We start from the raw sequence: 13,241 nt of genomic DNA, 5'->3' as shown, positions 1-13,241 counted from the left end.
TTAAAATCAAGAAAATCCAGTGGGGCAGTTCTACTTGGTCACAATCAATTCAATAGCACCTAGCAACAACAAAACAAGTTCCATTACAGTTAGCTTATTTCCACATTCTGTTGGATCACTTTTTTTTTTTTTTTTTTTTTTTACATATTTAGTTGACAAAAATAACACATGGCCAAGACAAAGTTCCTGTGGCTTCATCAGATGAATTTATGACTTTAAATTATTATTTTAGCTCAGATTTTTCTAGTTTACTGAAGTCCACAAATACACACATGCACACACACACACTCACACACACATATTTAATTAAAGCACGATCGTGTTGTAATGAATTCCCCATGCACTGCGTTTACACCACTCCCTTGATTAGTCTTATTAAAAAATAAGCTTTTGGATTTCCTTGCTTAGTGAACCTGTGTTAGCTCTCTGTGATCACTTCTTTTCTAAGTGAGTTCAAGTTGAGTATTAATTAATGCATCATTATTAAATGATAATGAATATAAGCACGAAACTCAGTGGTATATAATCCCTGAAATTTGCCTGTTTTCTTCCTTGCTTCTTTTGTGGAGAGACAAGACAATGTTGTCTTAGATTGTTCTAGCATCTTTCTCCCACTCTATTATTTTTCAGATCCTGGCCTTGTCTTTGTGATCACACCTGCAAGTACTTTGAGCATCCAGGGCTGTAATGTGTTTGGGCCTTGAGTCAACAAAGTGAACTGCAATCACAGCTCCAACTTGTGAGTTCTCCTTCTCTCTGAATGGTATTTATTCTGTCTTTTTAAGGTTGATTATCATGGTCTCGTAGTGAGCACATAGTAAAGCAGGAGTTAAGTAGGGCCGGTTGTATTAGACACCTCTCCAGGAATAATATATGAATTTTTTAACAACCGTTTGGCAGAGGCATGAACATTCAGAAAGGATATTGATGGTAAACATTTGGGAGGAGTATTTATGTGCTCTACTCCCTGTCAGTTTGTCATACTGGGGTGGCTTGCATGTTGCTCTGAGACGGGAAGCTATGCCACTGATATTTCAAATACCATCAGGGGCACCCATCATGGACAAGTTTTAGTGGAGTTTCCAGACTCAGAAAGACAAGGAAGAAAGGTCTGGCTGTCTACTTCTGAAAATGAGCCAATGAGAACCACGTGGATTACAACAGAATACTGCCCAATATAGTGCTGGAAGATGAGGCCCCTAGGCTGGAAGGCACTGCACAAAAGCCACCAACAGTGAACTCAGACATACCACCAAATAGGAAGACGGCACAAGACCGGGCAATGTTTTGTTCTGTTACCCATAATGTTTCAGTGAGTCCGAGATGGCTTGATGGCGACTGACAACCTTTAGATGTTTGCTGGCCAGACGTCAGTCTACTTTTATCCCAATGGAGACTCTCCCAGTTCTTAGCTTTTTCTTGTTAACCTCACTATGAACATAAGCCATTTTCCTGTATGAAATCCACAACATTGATAGGAACCTGTTTCAGTTTTTTAATTTTTATTTTTTTAAATCTTTCTTCTGTTTTGATTCTGTTACTAGATTGTTAGCTCCTTGTAAATGCAAACTCTTTCTTGTACCAGTTTTTTTCATCCTAGCTCATAGCAGCCCATGTTTGTTATTCACGTAGACATGCCTGTCATAGTTTGATTAGATTAGTCTTTTTTCAAAAAGACATCTAAGAACCTTTTGTTTTTTACATGGGTACTGAAGCTCTTTTGTCTAAAAGGCTGTTTATAGGGAAGAAAGATGCCTTTAATTATTTCTTTCTTCCATTTCCCCAACACAAACAAACTCCTCCAAAACATCTCACAATTTCTATTTGACCAAACATGACTTTAAGAGCTCACATGGAAGCCGACTATCACATCTCTAGTACATCTCTAGAAACTTGGACAGAAAGGAAGCCTAGATTTGTGTTCTGGTTACATAGTGCCACTCTCACAAGAACATACCACAAATGGGATGGCCTTAACAGGAGTTTATTCTCTTACAATTTGGAGGCTTTAAGTCCAAGTTCAAAGTGCCAGGCTCTAGGGGCTGGGTGAAAGCCCCTCAGCCTTGGGCTTCTGCTCTGCCTCCAGCTCCTGGCCCACTGAAGCTAGAGGCATTTCTTCACTCAGGCAGCTGCTGGCTGCTGAGGCTGCTAAGCCCAAGGTTGACAAGTAAAAAGGCACAGTCCTGATGTTACCAAAACATATGTCAGGTCATTAATTCAAGTCCATTGTAAGTGCCCAGGTTGGCATGGCAGGCAGAACAATGACACGGCTACATACAGGGTCCAAGTGTGCCATAAGCTAGAGACCATCCCCAAAGCTGCTGCTTATATATGAGTAGCAGACCGTATACCCTACGGCAGCTACTCAGCTGCTCACAGTAGATTCCACCATGGAATTGATTACCAGTCTCATCATGGGGAATACTACATCCAGCTGCCCAACCACTCAACCAGGCCCAGCCAAGTTGACACAAAAAACATAACCACCACAATTTGGACACCAAATCTCTGATGGACATTCAATTTTTTTTTTTTTTTTTCAAAGTGGGACCAAGAAATATATGTTATTGAAAGCTGAGCATCTTTTTTTTGTTGTTTTGTTAATTCACTTCATCTAAGTTAGGAGCTTTGCTGGCATGATGGCTAAAGCATTTGACTGCTAACTAAAAGGTTAGTTGTTCAAGCCCACCAGCCACTCCATGGCAGAAACATGAGGCAGTCAGCTTCCATAAAGATTTATAGCCTTGGAAACCCTATGGAGCAGTTCTACTCTCTCCTATAGGGTCACTGTAAGTGGCATTCAACTTGATGGCACTCAACAGCACATAACAACAACACACCCTCTAGTTAGTGGTTTATCCTCCCTTTCCCATCCACAGCTGGTAACCAACAAGGAATATTTCTTTTTTTGTGAAACTCTTTTTTTGACTTATGATAGTGGTCTCATATGCTATTTGTTCTTTTCTGATTGACCAACTTCACTCAGCAGAATGACTTCTCAGTTCATCCATGTCAAAGGATGTTTTGCAGATGCATCATTGTTCTTCAAAGTTGCATAGTATTCCATTGTGTGTATGTACCATAGTTTGTTGATCCCTTTCTCTGTTGTTGAGCTTTTAGGTTATTTGCATCTTTTTGCTGTTGTGAATAGTGCTGTGATGAACATGGATGCACATACATCTGTTCATGTCACAGCTCTTATTCTCTAGGATCTATACCTAATACTGGGATTGCTGGATCATATGGTATTTCTATTTCCAGCTTTTTAGGGAAGCGCCAGACTGTTTTCCACAGAGGCTGCACCATTTTGCAGTCCCACCAACAGTTTATGAGGGTTCCAGTCTCTCCACACTCTTGCCAGCATTTATTGTTTTCTTTTTTTTTTTAACTTTGCTGTTCATGTAATTGTTAGGAATGTTTTACCAAATACATTCAATGTAATCATAAAACTAGAGGTTAAAGAAGATCTGAGTTCAGAGGAATCAAAGTGGAAAAAACAAACAAACACAAACCTTTCAGATGAGAGACTCTATGTTATCACACTTGTTTGCAGAAGTGGATGGCTTAATGGTTCCTGCTTGTCAGGTCAGCAGGCTGGGCTGGCTGATGGGGTTCTGGTTGTTCTAGACCGTGCCAATAGATGAGACACCTGTTTGTTGAAGTTCCAAAGGTTCCCAGAGTCATATTGCAAAGACATTCCTGGGGAATTTCAATGAGCTGCATTTATGGAAGTTTATGTGCACTATAGTAATGGGTAAACTGCCTATTTTGACACCTTGCAAAGAATGTTTTTGAAAAAAGAAACACTCCTAGTGAAAACAGACAAATGATTGAGGGACATTTCATTGTAGCTGAACTCAGTGTTGATGTAGGTGTTTAAGCAGCCAGTTCCCAACTTGCTATTTAAATACCTATATACGGAATTAGTTATTCACCAGGGGGGGACGTTGAAGAGAAGCAAAAATGATACAATGAAGTTACAAATATAGGAGATACCATCCAAAATATCCCAACTGTCCTCTTTTTCTTCTTTAACGAGTGTCATTATATTTTGATGTGTTTAATAATACAGCAGAGGTTAAATGAAACATGAAAAAGGGATGTACATTAAAATTGAGATAACTCTTCCTTCAGTGAAGTGGAACCCAGCAGATGTAGCAGCACACTGTAATTGCTGCCTGTTTCCTGTCAGTCTGATTAAGTTGCATTGTCCCAGCTCCAAGTGTAAGAATCAGTGGCTTCCCATAGGGCACAGCATGGGATGACGGGCGGAGGCAGTGGCATAAGTACGTGCACCTCCCGCTTCTTCTAGTAATAGTGTAGACATACAATATACGTTGATGACATATAAAATCAATAGGCTGTGTAGTGTGTTAGGAGCGTACTGTAATCCATCTTCTCAAAGTTACATCCCAGGAAAGCCAAGTAAACAATAACACCCTCAAATTCATGGTTCAATAGACCGATCTGCTACCTCCAGAGCCAAAAACCAGAACATTCTCCTTCTTCTTTTTTTTTAAATATGTTAAAATTGAATCTACACTTGACCAGATCTGAGATCTTCCTACTGCATTTAATTCTTCCTCCACCCCTCTGTTTACTCTGGTTTCTAAACCAGTCAGTCAATTGAGAAGTATTTATCGGGCACAAATTAGAAGCCCAACACTGTGCTAGGATTTGTAGGGGATAGATGCCAGGCAGTTTATGATCCACTTGGGGAGGCAAAACTAACATAACATGAAACAATTAGAGAACTATTAAGGGATCCACTGTGTGAGCAAGAGTTCAAGGAAGGGACAGCATGGTGTAGCCTGGAGAAGTGGGAAAAGGCTTTCATGGACCTGGAACTTGAAATAGGTCTTGAAGGACAGGTGGAGTTTAAGCAAATATAGGGGAAGAAGGAAAGAATCCCAAGATATGAAATCAGGGTGATCAAAAATGTCAAGAGCAAGAGCTTGGGAGACCTTGGAGAGTCATGCCCAACCCAGTGGGTGATAGGGAAATAAAGCAAAATAGAGATTTGCTTTGTGGGTATCCCAATAAAGGCACTGCCCTGCAGTGATCTTCCACCATTTATGAAAATAACTATAGTAATGATAGCTATCAGCAGAAGCTCTCGTATTGATTTAGTGCCACTGAGAAGCCTTGAGTGTGTATTTTCTTATTTAATTTAACAAAAGATATGGTGGCCATAAAAATAATTGAAAAGTGGGGAGAAACTATCATTTGACTTGGATGTTTGGTCCATGTGAAGTGATTTGACTGATGTTTTTCTATGTTGACTTCATGTGAATATAGCCAATATTTATATATGTCAACTGAATCAAAAGATGCTTTATTTATTGTGTTAGCTATACATAATGTTGAGTTGCCTGGGTGGTCCAAATGGTTAAATGCTGGGCTACTAACTGAAAGGTTGGTCATTTGCGTCCAACTAGAGACACCTCAGAAGAAAGGCTTAGTTATCTACTTCTGAATGCTTACAGCCACTGAAAACTCCACAGGGTGTAGTTCTACTCAGAAACACACAGGGTCACTGTGAGTCAGAACCATCTCCATAGCATCTGTTGTCCACCCTCCCCCTTTTTTTAAGTAAACAATTTAGTGTCCTCACTTAAAAGGAAATACAAAGACATTCAGTTCTGGAAACTGCCCTCAATGTGCTTAGTAAGCTCTGACAGAGGAGATGAGAACTACGTATAAATAATTCTTATATCAGACAGAGCTAAGGGATGGTGACTAAGGAAATTCACATGAGAGAGAATGATTTATGGCTCTCAGCCATAAATCATTTCTTGTACTTAGATCTGACTCAAGTTTAACTTCAAATCCTGGGGCAGTAAATTTCACTTGGGGATCCTGAAACCAGTTCCTGGATGTTAACAGAGACTTAATAACTCATGATTGAATGAGAAAATGTCAGACCTTGCCAAAGAAAAAAATCATCAACTGTTCAGTTGTTTGGTACATGTAAGTTCTTTACATGTCCAGAAGAGGAATACTTCTTTGACCTATTGTACGCACAAATTGATTGAGTCAACTGGATTCATTTGAAGAGCAGCTCAGCTAGAAAGAAGCCAAGTTGTTTCAGAGACTCATAATGACTCTAACTTATTCCCATGGGTCTCATTGTTTCCTCAGCTCATCCTCCATTGTGTGACTGAGGTCCTTTGATAATTTCCAAACATGTACTCTCAGGGAACTCATCTGTAATTATTAATGCTTTTCTGTGTCACCAGCTGTTTCCTCCTTCCTTGGCTTCTGGGGCTGGCCTTGTGGTTCTGTTTTCAGAATGCTGTTCAGAAATGGGTGCTGTGATGGACCAAGTAACATGGGCCAGCATCTTCTGCTAAACAATGTTAGTGCCTAGGAACTTCTCTGCCCCGTTTTATATCATTCTTAGTGCTTTGATTGAGAACCAGTAATTACCTCCACTCCAAAACACCAGCTTTCCACAAAGCTGATTTAGATTTTTGGGTACCAGCTCAATTCCTCAGAGCACTGGCATAAGTCCTTGGTGGGAATGGTGGAAACAAAGGACAATACTGTCAAATTTTTTAAATAGCTCTTCCCCTTTGACAACAGCCTTTAGTTCTTGAAACAAGATGATGTAACTGTATCTTTCTTCTATAGGACGTACTGTCCTAAGTGAGACATTGATCCTTCCTAACAATAGACCATGACAGAACATACCCTACAATCTATAGAAATCATATATACTGTTTTCCACATAATGCTAACCTCTTAAATTATGTACCAATATATATATTACTATCAAGTCAATTCCTACTAATAACGACCCCATATAGTTTCCAAGGCTGTAAATCTTTATGGAAGCAGACTGCCACACATCTTTCTCCCACAGAGCTGCTAGTGGGTTCCAACCGCAGACCTTCCTTTAAAGCTGAGTGCTTTAATCACTTTGCCACCAGGGTTCTTTAAATTAAGTGGGGATAACACTTATTTGGATAATCTCCTTATTTGGAAATCAACTTACCTGCCAAAGAGGAAAACACAAAAAAGCACAATAAAGGCCAGATAATTCATTACTGTGGGAGGCTGTCCTGTGTCATGTAGGATTTTAGCACTGTTGTTGGTTTCTAGCTACTAGAGGCCAGTAGCCTCTCCCCTACTCCAAGGATTGTTGTTGTTAGGTGCACGTGAGTCAATTCCTGTTTATAGTGACCCTGTGTGCAACAGGACAAAACACTGCTCAGTCCTGCATCATCCTCACCATCATTGCTATGTTTGACCCCATTGCTGAGCCACTGTCAATCCATCTCATTGAGAGCCTTTTTCACTGGACTTCTACTTTACCAAACATGATGTTTTCTCCAAGGACTGGTTTCTCCTAATAGCATCTCCAAAGTATGTGAGATGAAGACTTGAAGACTTACTGTCCTTACATCTAAGGAGCATTCTGGCTATACTTCCTCCAAGACAGATGTGTTTGTTCTTTTGACAGCCCATGGTGTGTATTCAATATTCTTTGCCAACACCAAAATTCAAATGCATCAATTCTTCTTCAGTCTTCCTTATTTGTTATCCAGTTTTCACATGCATATGAGGCAACTGAAAATACCATGTCTTGTCCTAGAATGAACTCACCTCCATGGCTCAACTGTCAGCCAAACAATAGACAGACCTATAAGGTGAACAATAACACCAAGGAGGTAGGCCTTCTTAGAACAATCAACCGTATGAGATCAAAAGGACAGCACTTGTCCAGGGATAAAGCTCAGAAGGCAGGAAGGGAGAGGAAAGAAGGATGAACACAGGGAGAAAGTGGGAGGCATACTGTGTGGTGTTGGCAATCAATGTCACAAATCAAAATGTACACAAATTGTTGAATGGAAAACCAATTGTGTCAGTAAACTTTCACTCAAATACAGCAAAAGAGTAAAAAAATAATAAAAATTGAAATTGGGCTTGGCAAAAAAAAAAAAAAAAATAGAAAGAAGAAAGAAAATACCACGGCTTGGGTCAGGCACACCTTACTCCTCAAAGTGGCATCTTTACTTTTTAACACTTTAAGGAGGTCTTTTGAATTAGATTTGCCCATGCATAAATTGTTTGATTATTTGACTGCTGTTTCCATGGGCATTGACTATAGATTCAACTAAAATGAAATCCTTGACAACTTCAATAGTTTCTCTGTTTATCATCATGTTACTTATTAATTCAGTTTTGAGGATTTTTGTTTTCTTTATATTGAGGTACAATCCATACTGAAAGTTGTAGTTTTTCATTTTCATCAACTGAAAATGTCTTTAGACCTTGAGGACAGAATATCTTTTGGGGACCAAGTATCCTGTTGGAGAATCATTATTTTAGACAAATTATAAAATACTTTTACACAGATCTATTCTGCAACAATCAAATCATGCTCCCAACTTGAGCCAACACATTGTTGTCAGGAAACTAAAACTGAGAATTTGGGAAGCGTCATCCAAACATTTTACATCATTTCAAGTTTTATTACAAAATAATGGAGTTTCACATGAAGTTTCCAAATAAACTAATAATCTTTGGGAAATGACCGATAATGTGAAAAGAGAATTCTGCAAGATATAGAATGGTAGGATTAATGAAAATTACATGGCTTAGCATTAAAAATGTGGCTTGATTTAGTAAAGAAGGTGTTAACATAGAAGCTAGGATGGTTTTACATGAACTAAAGAGGTCTAACAACCTAATTTATTTTTCCTGTTGCAGAGATAGATACTTGTTTGAGTAGATAAGGAGAATTTACCACATCTGGGGTATCTTTAGCAAGACATTTGATAGAATGTCTACGAGAAACATTGTAGAAAATACAGATATTGGCTGGATAATGGTGTTGTCAGAAAAATTCATAGCTGGTTGAATTACAGACAAAAGGCATTAACTAATGGATTAACCCGGAGAAATAAACATTAAACTGGGCCAAAGAAGACCTGCCCTATTGATTTCCAATGATATAAAACTATGAGAGATAACTAATGTGTTTGTGATAGTTAAAGTTGTGGCTTATCTTGGCTAAGCTATGATTGTCAATGGTTTAGCAGTTATAATGTAGTCATCCCCCATGATGAGATCTGATGCAATATAATAGATGAGATCTGCTATGAGAAACCAATCAGTTGAAAAAGAGTTTTCTCAGTGATGTGGCCTGCTTCTAAGATATATGTCCTGGCAAATCTCTCTGGCTTTTTGCTCAATTTGGATCCTTATCTGGCTCATCATCATCTGACCTCTGGTTCTTAGAGTTGAACTAGTGGTTTGGTGTACTGCCTACTGATCTGGACAGTGCTGCCTTTGCAGCCTGTGAGCCAACAACTTGCCATCTTACACACAGATCTTGGATTCATGAGCCTCTGCCACTAGCAGCCTGTTGTAGTGCCGGCTGTATTGCCTGTTGATCTTGGGTTTGTCAGCCCCTGCAGCTATATGAGTGAGGAGAAGCCTCCAGACTGATGTCTGACTCACTGGCTTGGGACTTGTCAGCCTCTATAACTGTATGAGCCATTTCCTTGAGATTAATTATTTCTCTCTTTTCCTCTCTTTCTTTACAAACTTTGCTTGTTTTGCTTCTTTAGAGAACCCAACCAAGACAGTGTTAGAAAACCAAAAACTCAAAAGCATTTCACACATAACAGAAGTACAAAGACACTCATCTCCCATGTCACCAAGGACTCAGGCTCTTTTTTCTCACTCTGCTCTGCCTTCATTGCTTTCTGTTCTGATGATTACTTCTTGGTACAAGACGGATGCCAAAACTTCAACAATTATGTTCATATTCTGGGTAGGAGGAAAATAAGGAAAAAGGGAAAATGGGTTCACCTTCCATCTGCTGTAGTTTCCTTTAAAGAGCCTTCCAGAAGTTCCCACAAACTTCTACTTACAACTCATGGACTTGAACTTAGTCACTTAGCTGTAAGAAAAGCTGGAAAATGTAATTTTTTTTTGGCTGTGCACACTGTTGTCCCATTTCAACACACAAACAAACATTAAACTTCAGCATCTTTTAAGGCTGAAATAGGACAAAAACTAACAAAGTGAAATTTAATAAGACAAATAAATCATCTTGATCTTATGCCAAAATGAGCTCAAAAATTATATTTACATTTTATATAATGCAGGAGATTAACATTTTCTTTTGTGATTTCCTTCCTTTATGTAGAAAGGCTATATGTTCTACAAAATCTAACACCATTCATGTACAATTTATTTTCTTACTTCGTTGTTGGTTTGTTTTACATTTAACTCTAAATATAGGTTCAAAAATTTGCTAAATAAAATGCTAGCAAATATAATCCAGCTATGTAGTAAAGGCAGTACTGATATTTGTCAGAGTAGGAATTATTTTAAAAATGCAAAGATGGTTTAATATCTCAGCCCTGTTACTCCTTTACTCAAAATTCAGCAACATTAGTTCTTGTGGTGCAGTGAATTACTTGGTATGGCTTTTCTATCCATCTTTGTGTTTCCCACCAGATTACTGGGTGGGACCATGCAAATCAGGTGTATGGAACTCTAAGGTGAAGATGAGCTAGTTTTGCTATCCAGCTGGGCTTAAAATGAACCCTCCTACAGGCAGAAGAAAAGCTTTGGTGGTGCAGTGCCTAAGGCGTTTGACTGCTAACCAGAAGGTTGGTGAGTCAAAGCCACCAGACACTCCTTAGAAGGAAGGTGGGGCAATCGACTTCCATAAAGATTTACCACCTCAGAAACCAATGGGAGTCACTATCAACTCAATGGCAGTGAGATGGGTTTTTTTTTTTATTTTTTTGGTAGAGGCAGAAGAGGGGATCTCACTACCATCAAGAGAGTAGGGCTGGAGATGAAGTGGTGTGTGTCCTTAGACCCGAGATCCCTGCGCTGGACCTCCTTGGCAGACACACCTGACAGAGATGCCCGGCTGAGAAACACTGGCTGAGAGATGCCTGGCTGAGAGACACCCAGCTGACACAGGATGGCAGTGGCACCAAGAGACATGAGACAGAGCAGTGACCTTGCCGGCCCCTAGAGCAGGAAAAGAGTGCCTTTGGGTAGGAGGCTTGCTGGCGGAGTGGGGTGCACCTAGGTGTACCTATCAACAGAGCTAAAAGAGCTTTATAACACTTGGCTGAGCAGGGCAGAGGCCAGGCCAAGAGGCCAAGGGCCAGAAAGGCGTGCCTGAGGGGAGACTAACAGAGGAGAGACTGTCCTGATCTAAAACTTGTATCCTGAGAGTGTTCTTAAACCTAACATGTAGCCTGTTACTTCCCTAATAAACCCCATAATCATGTCTGTGAGTTCTGTGTGGTCATTGCAATGACAGATCAAATCCAGCAGAGAAATAGTGAGTGCCATGGGAGGGACAGTTGGTGCTAGAACTGGTAAAAAAGCTGGAGGGTGGTAGGGTGTCTGGCCTCTTAGGAACAAGCCTTGAGCTGTTGATGGTTACTCTGTTTCCCCCTTGTGAGGTTGAAGGAGGTCAGAGAAGATGATGCCTCCACTTCCTGTTTTTTAGCTCCCCACTTAATCAAGAAAACTTTGTTGTTCTAATTTTTCAAAACTATAAACAATACTACAACGACCATACAAGGAATGGTACAATGAGCATCTCTTTACATCGCTGGGGACAATTCAGGTGTAATTCCTGAAAATGGAATTGGTAGATCAAAGTGCAGGCATATTTTCCATTCTGTTAGTTAAGAGAAATTACCTTCCCAAAAGATATCAATTCATAATCTCATGGTAACATGTGTGTCTATTTCTTCATAACTTAGCCTAATGTAGATTATCATCATGATTTTTTCTTTAATCTTTTATGACAGCATAATGGAAGAAAGTAATAATTTACTGTACTCTACTCTTACTTAATATTTGTTTATAATTAAGGTTATCTTCTTTTCAAATGACTATTTTTCCCTCTTCATATATTACATTTTTTTGCTTGCTTTCCCCGTTTCATCTTTCTCTTGTTGACATAATTTCCACATTGAAGATATTCCTCCAAGTTTGTTATTTATCCTTGAACAATTAGTATTTTTTCCTTAGAGAAGTTTTTAATTTTTAGTTTTAATTTCATTTCGTTTTTTCTTTTCTTTTGGTTTCTGGCCTTAGTGTCATGTATAAAAAGTCTTCCCTACAATCGGTTTGGGATACTTTTTCATTCATTTTCTTCTACTGTCAGTTTTCTTCCTTTCATTTCCATTTATATGTTTAATGCACTTGAGTTTTGTCTTGTGAATGGTATGGGATGGATATATGGCCTACCCCCACTCAGTGTTTAGGTATATATCCAACACTCATTGAAATGACATGTTCGTAATAAAATCTCATTTCTACAAAACAAAAACTGTTGCTAGCAAGTCAATTTCCACTCATGATGTCTCCATGTGTTTGATTGAGAGTAGAACTGTGTTTCACAGGCTTTTCAATGTTGATTTTTCAGAAGTTACCAGGCTTTTCTCCTTACTAGGAATATATTTTATCATAAGTTTTAGGGCTTATATGAAGAAAATTACAACACATAACTGAAGGACAAATAGTAAAACAGGTAAGTGGAGAGTTGCACCACATTTCTGACTCGGAAGCATCACTACTAAACAGGTTTCCATTCTTTGCAAGTTAGTGTCTACATTTAATGCCACCCCAAACAAAAGCCCAATAGAATATTATTTAGAACTTGACAAGATGACTTGAAATTTCTTCTGGAAGAGGTAATTAACTGTGAGTAATTGAAAAAAGAAGCAGTATGAAGGGAAATTGATCTAAAGGATATTGGAATACGTTATACAGATGGAATACATAAAATAGCTAGGTGATCTGCAAAAGATAAGACAGATAAATGGGAAAGAATAAAAGCTAAGAAAATACTCTAATATTTAGTAATTAATTTTAAAAAGCATTTCAAACCAATGAGGAAAATATGCATTATTAAAAAATGGAACTTGAAATATTATGATCCAGTTATTTGGGTAGAAAAGTAGTTAGATCTTTGTACTGTGTTCATAGATAGCTTAGAGAGTTAAATGTCGAAACAAAGTAATGACAAAGTAGGAAAAGAAATTATAGATTAATGTTACTTGGTTTCATAGAACATACAGACTTTCTAGACATTCAGGTAAAGGAAGAAGTAATATAAGAAAATGTTCAAACATTGCATTATATGAAATGTAAGAATTCCATATATGAAAACAGAATAAGAAACAATACAAAGCAGATTACAAGCTACAGAAAATAGCCTTAATATATAAAAAGTAATAATAAAA

Source organism: Orycteropus afer, unplaced genomic scaffold (assembly GCF_000298275.1).
Source record: "Orycteropus afer afer isolate SDZICR_OR568_19922 unplaced genomic scaffold, OryAfe1.0 scaffold00029, whole genome shotgun sequence".
NCBI lineage: Eukaryota > Metazoa > Chordata > Mammalia > Tubulidentata > Orycteropodidae > Orycteropus > Orycteropus afer.
The sequence above is the reverse complement of the archived record's forward strand: the minus strand, read 5'-3'. Positions refer to the sequence as shown.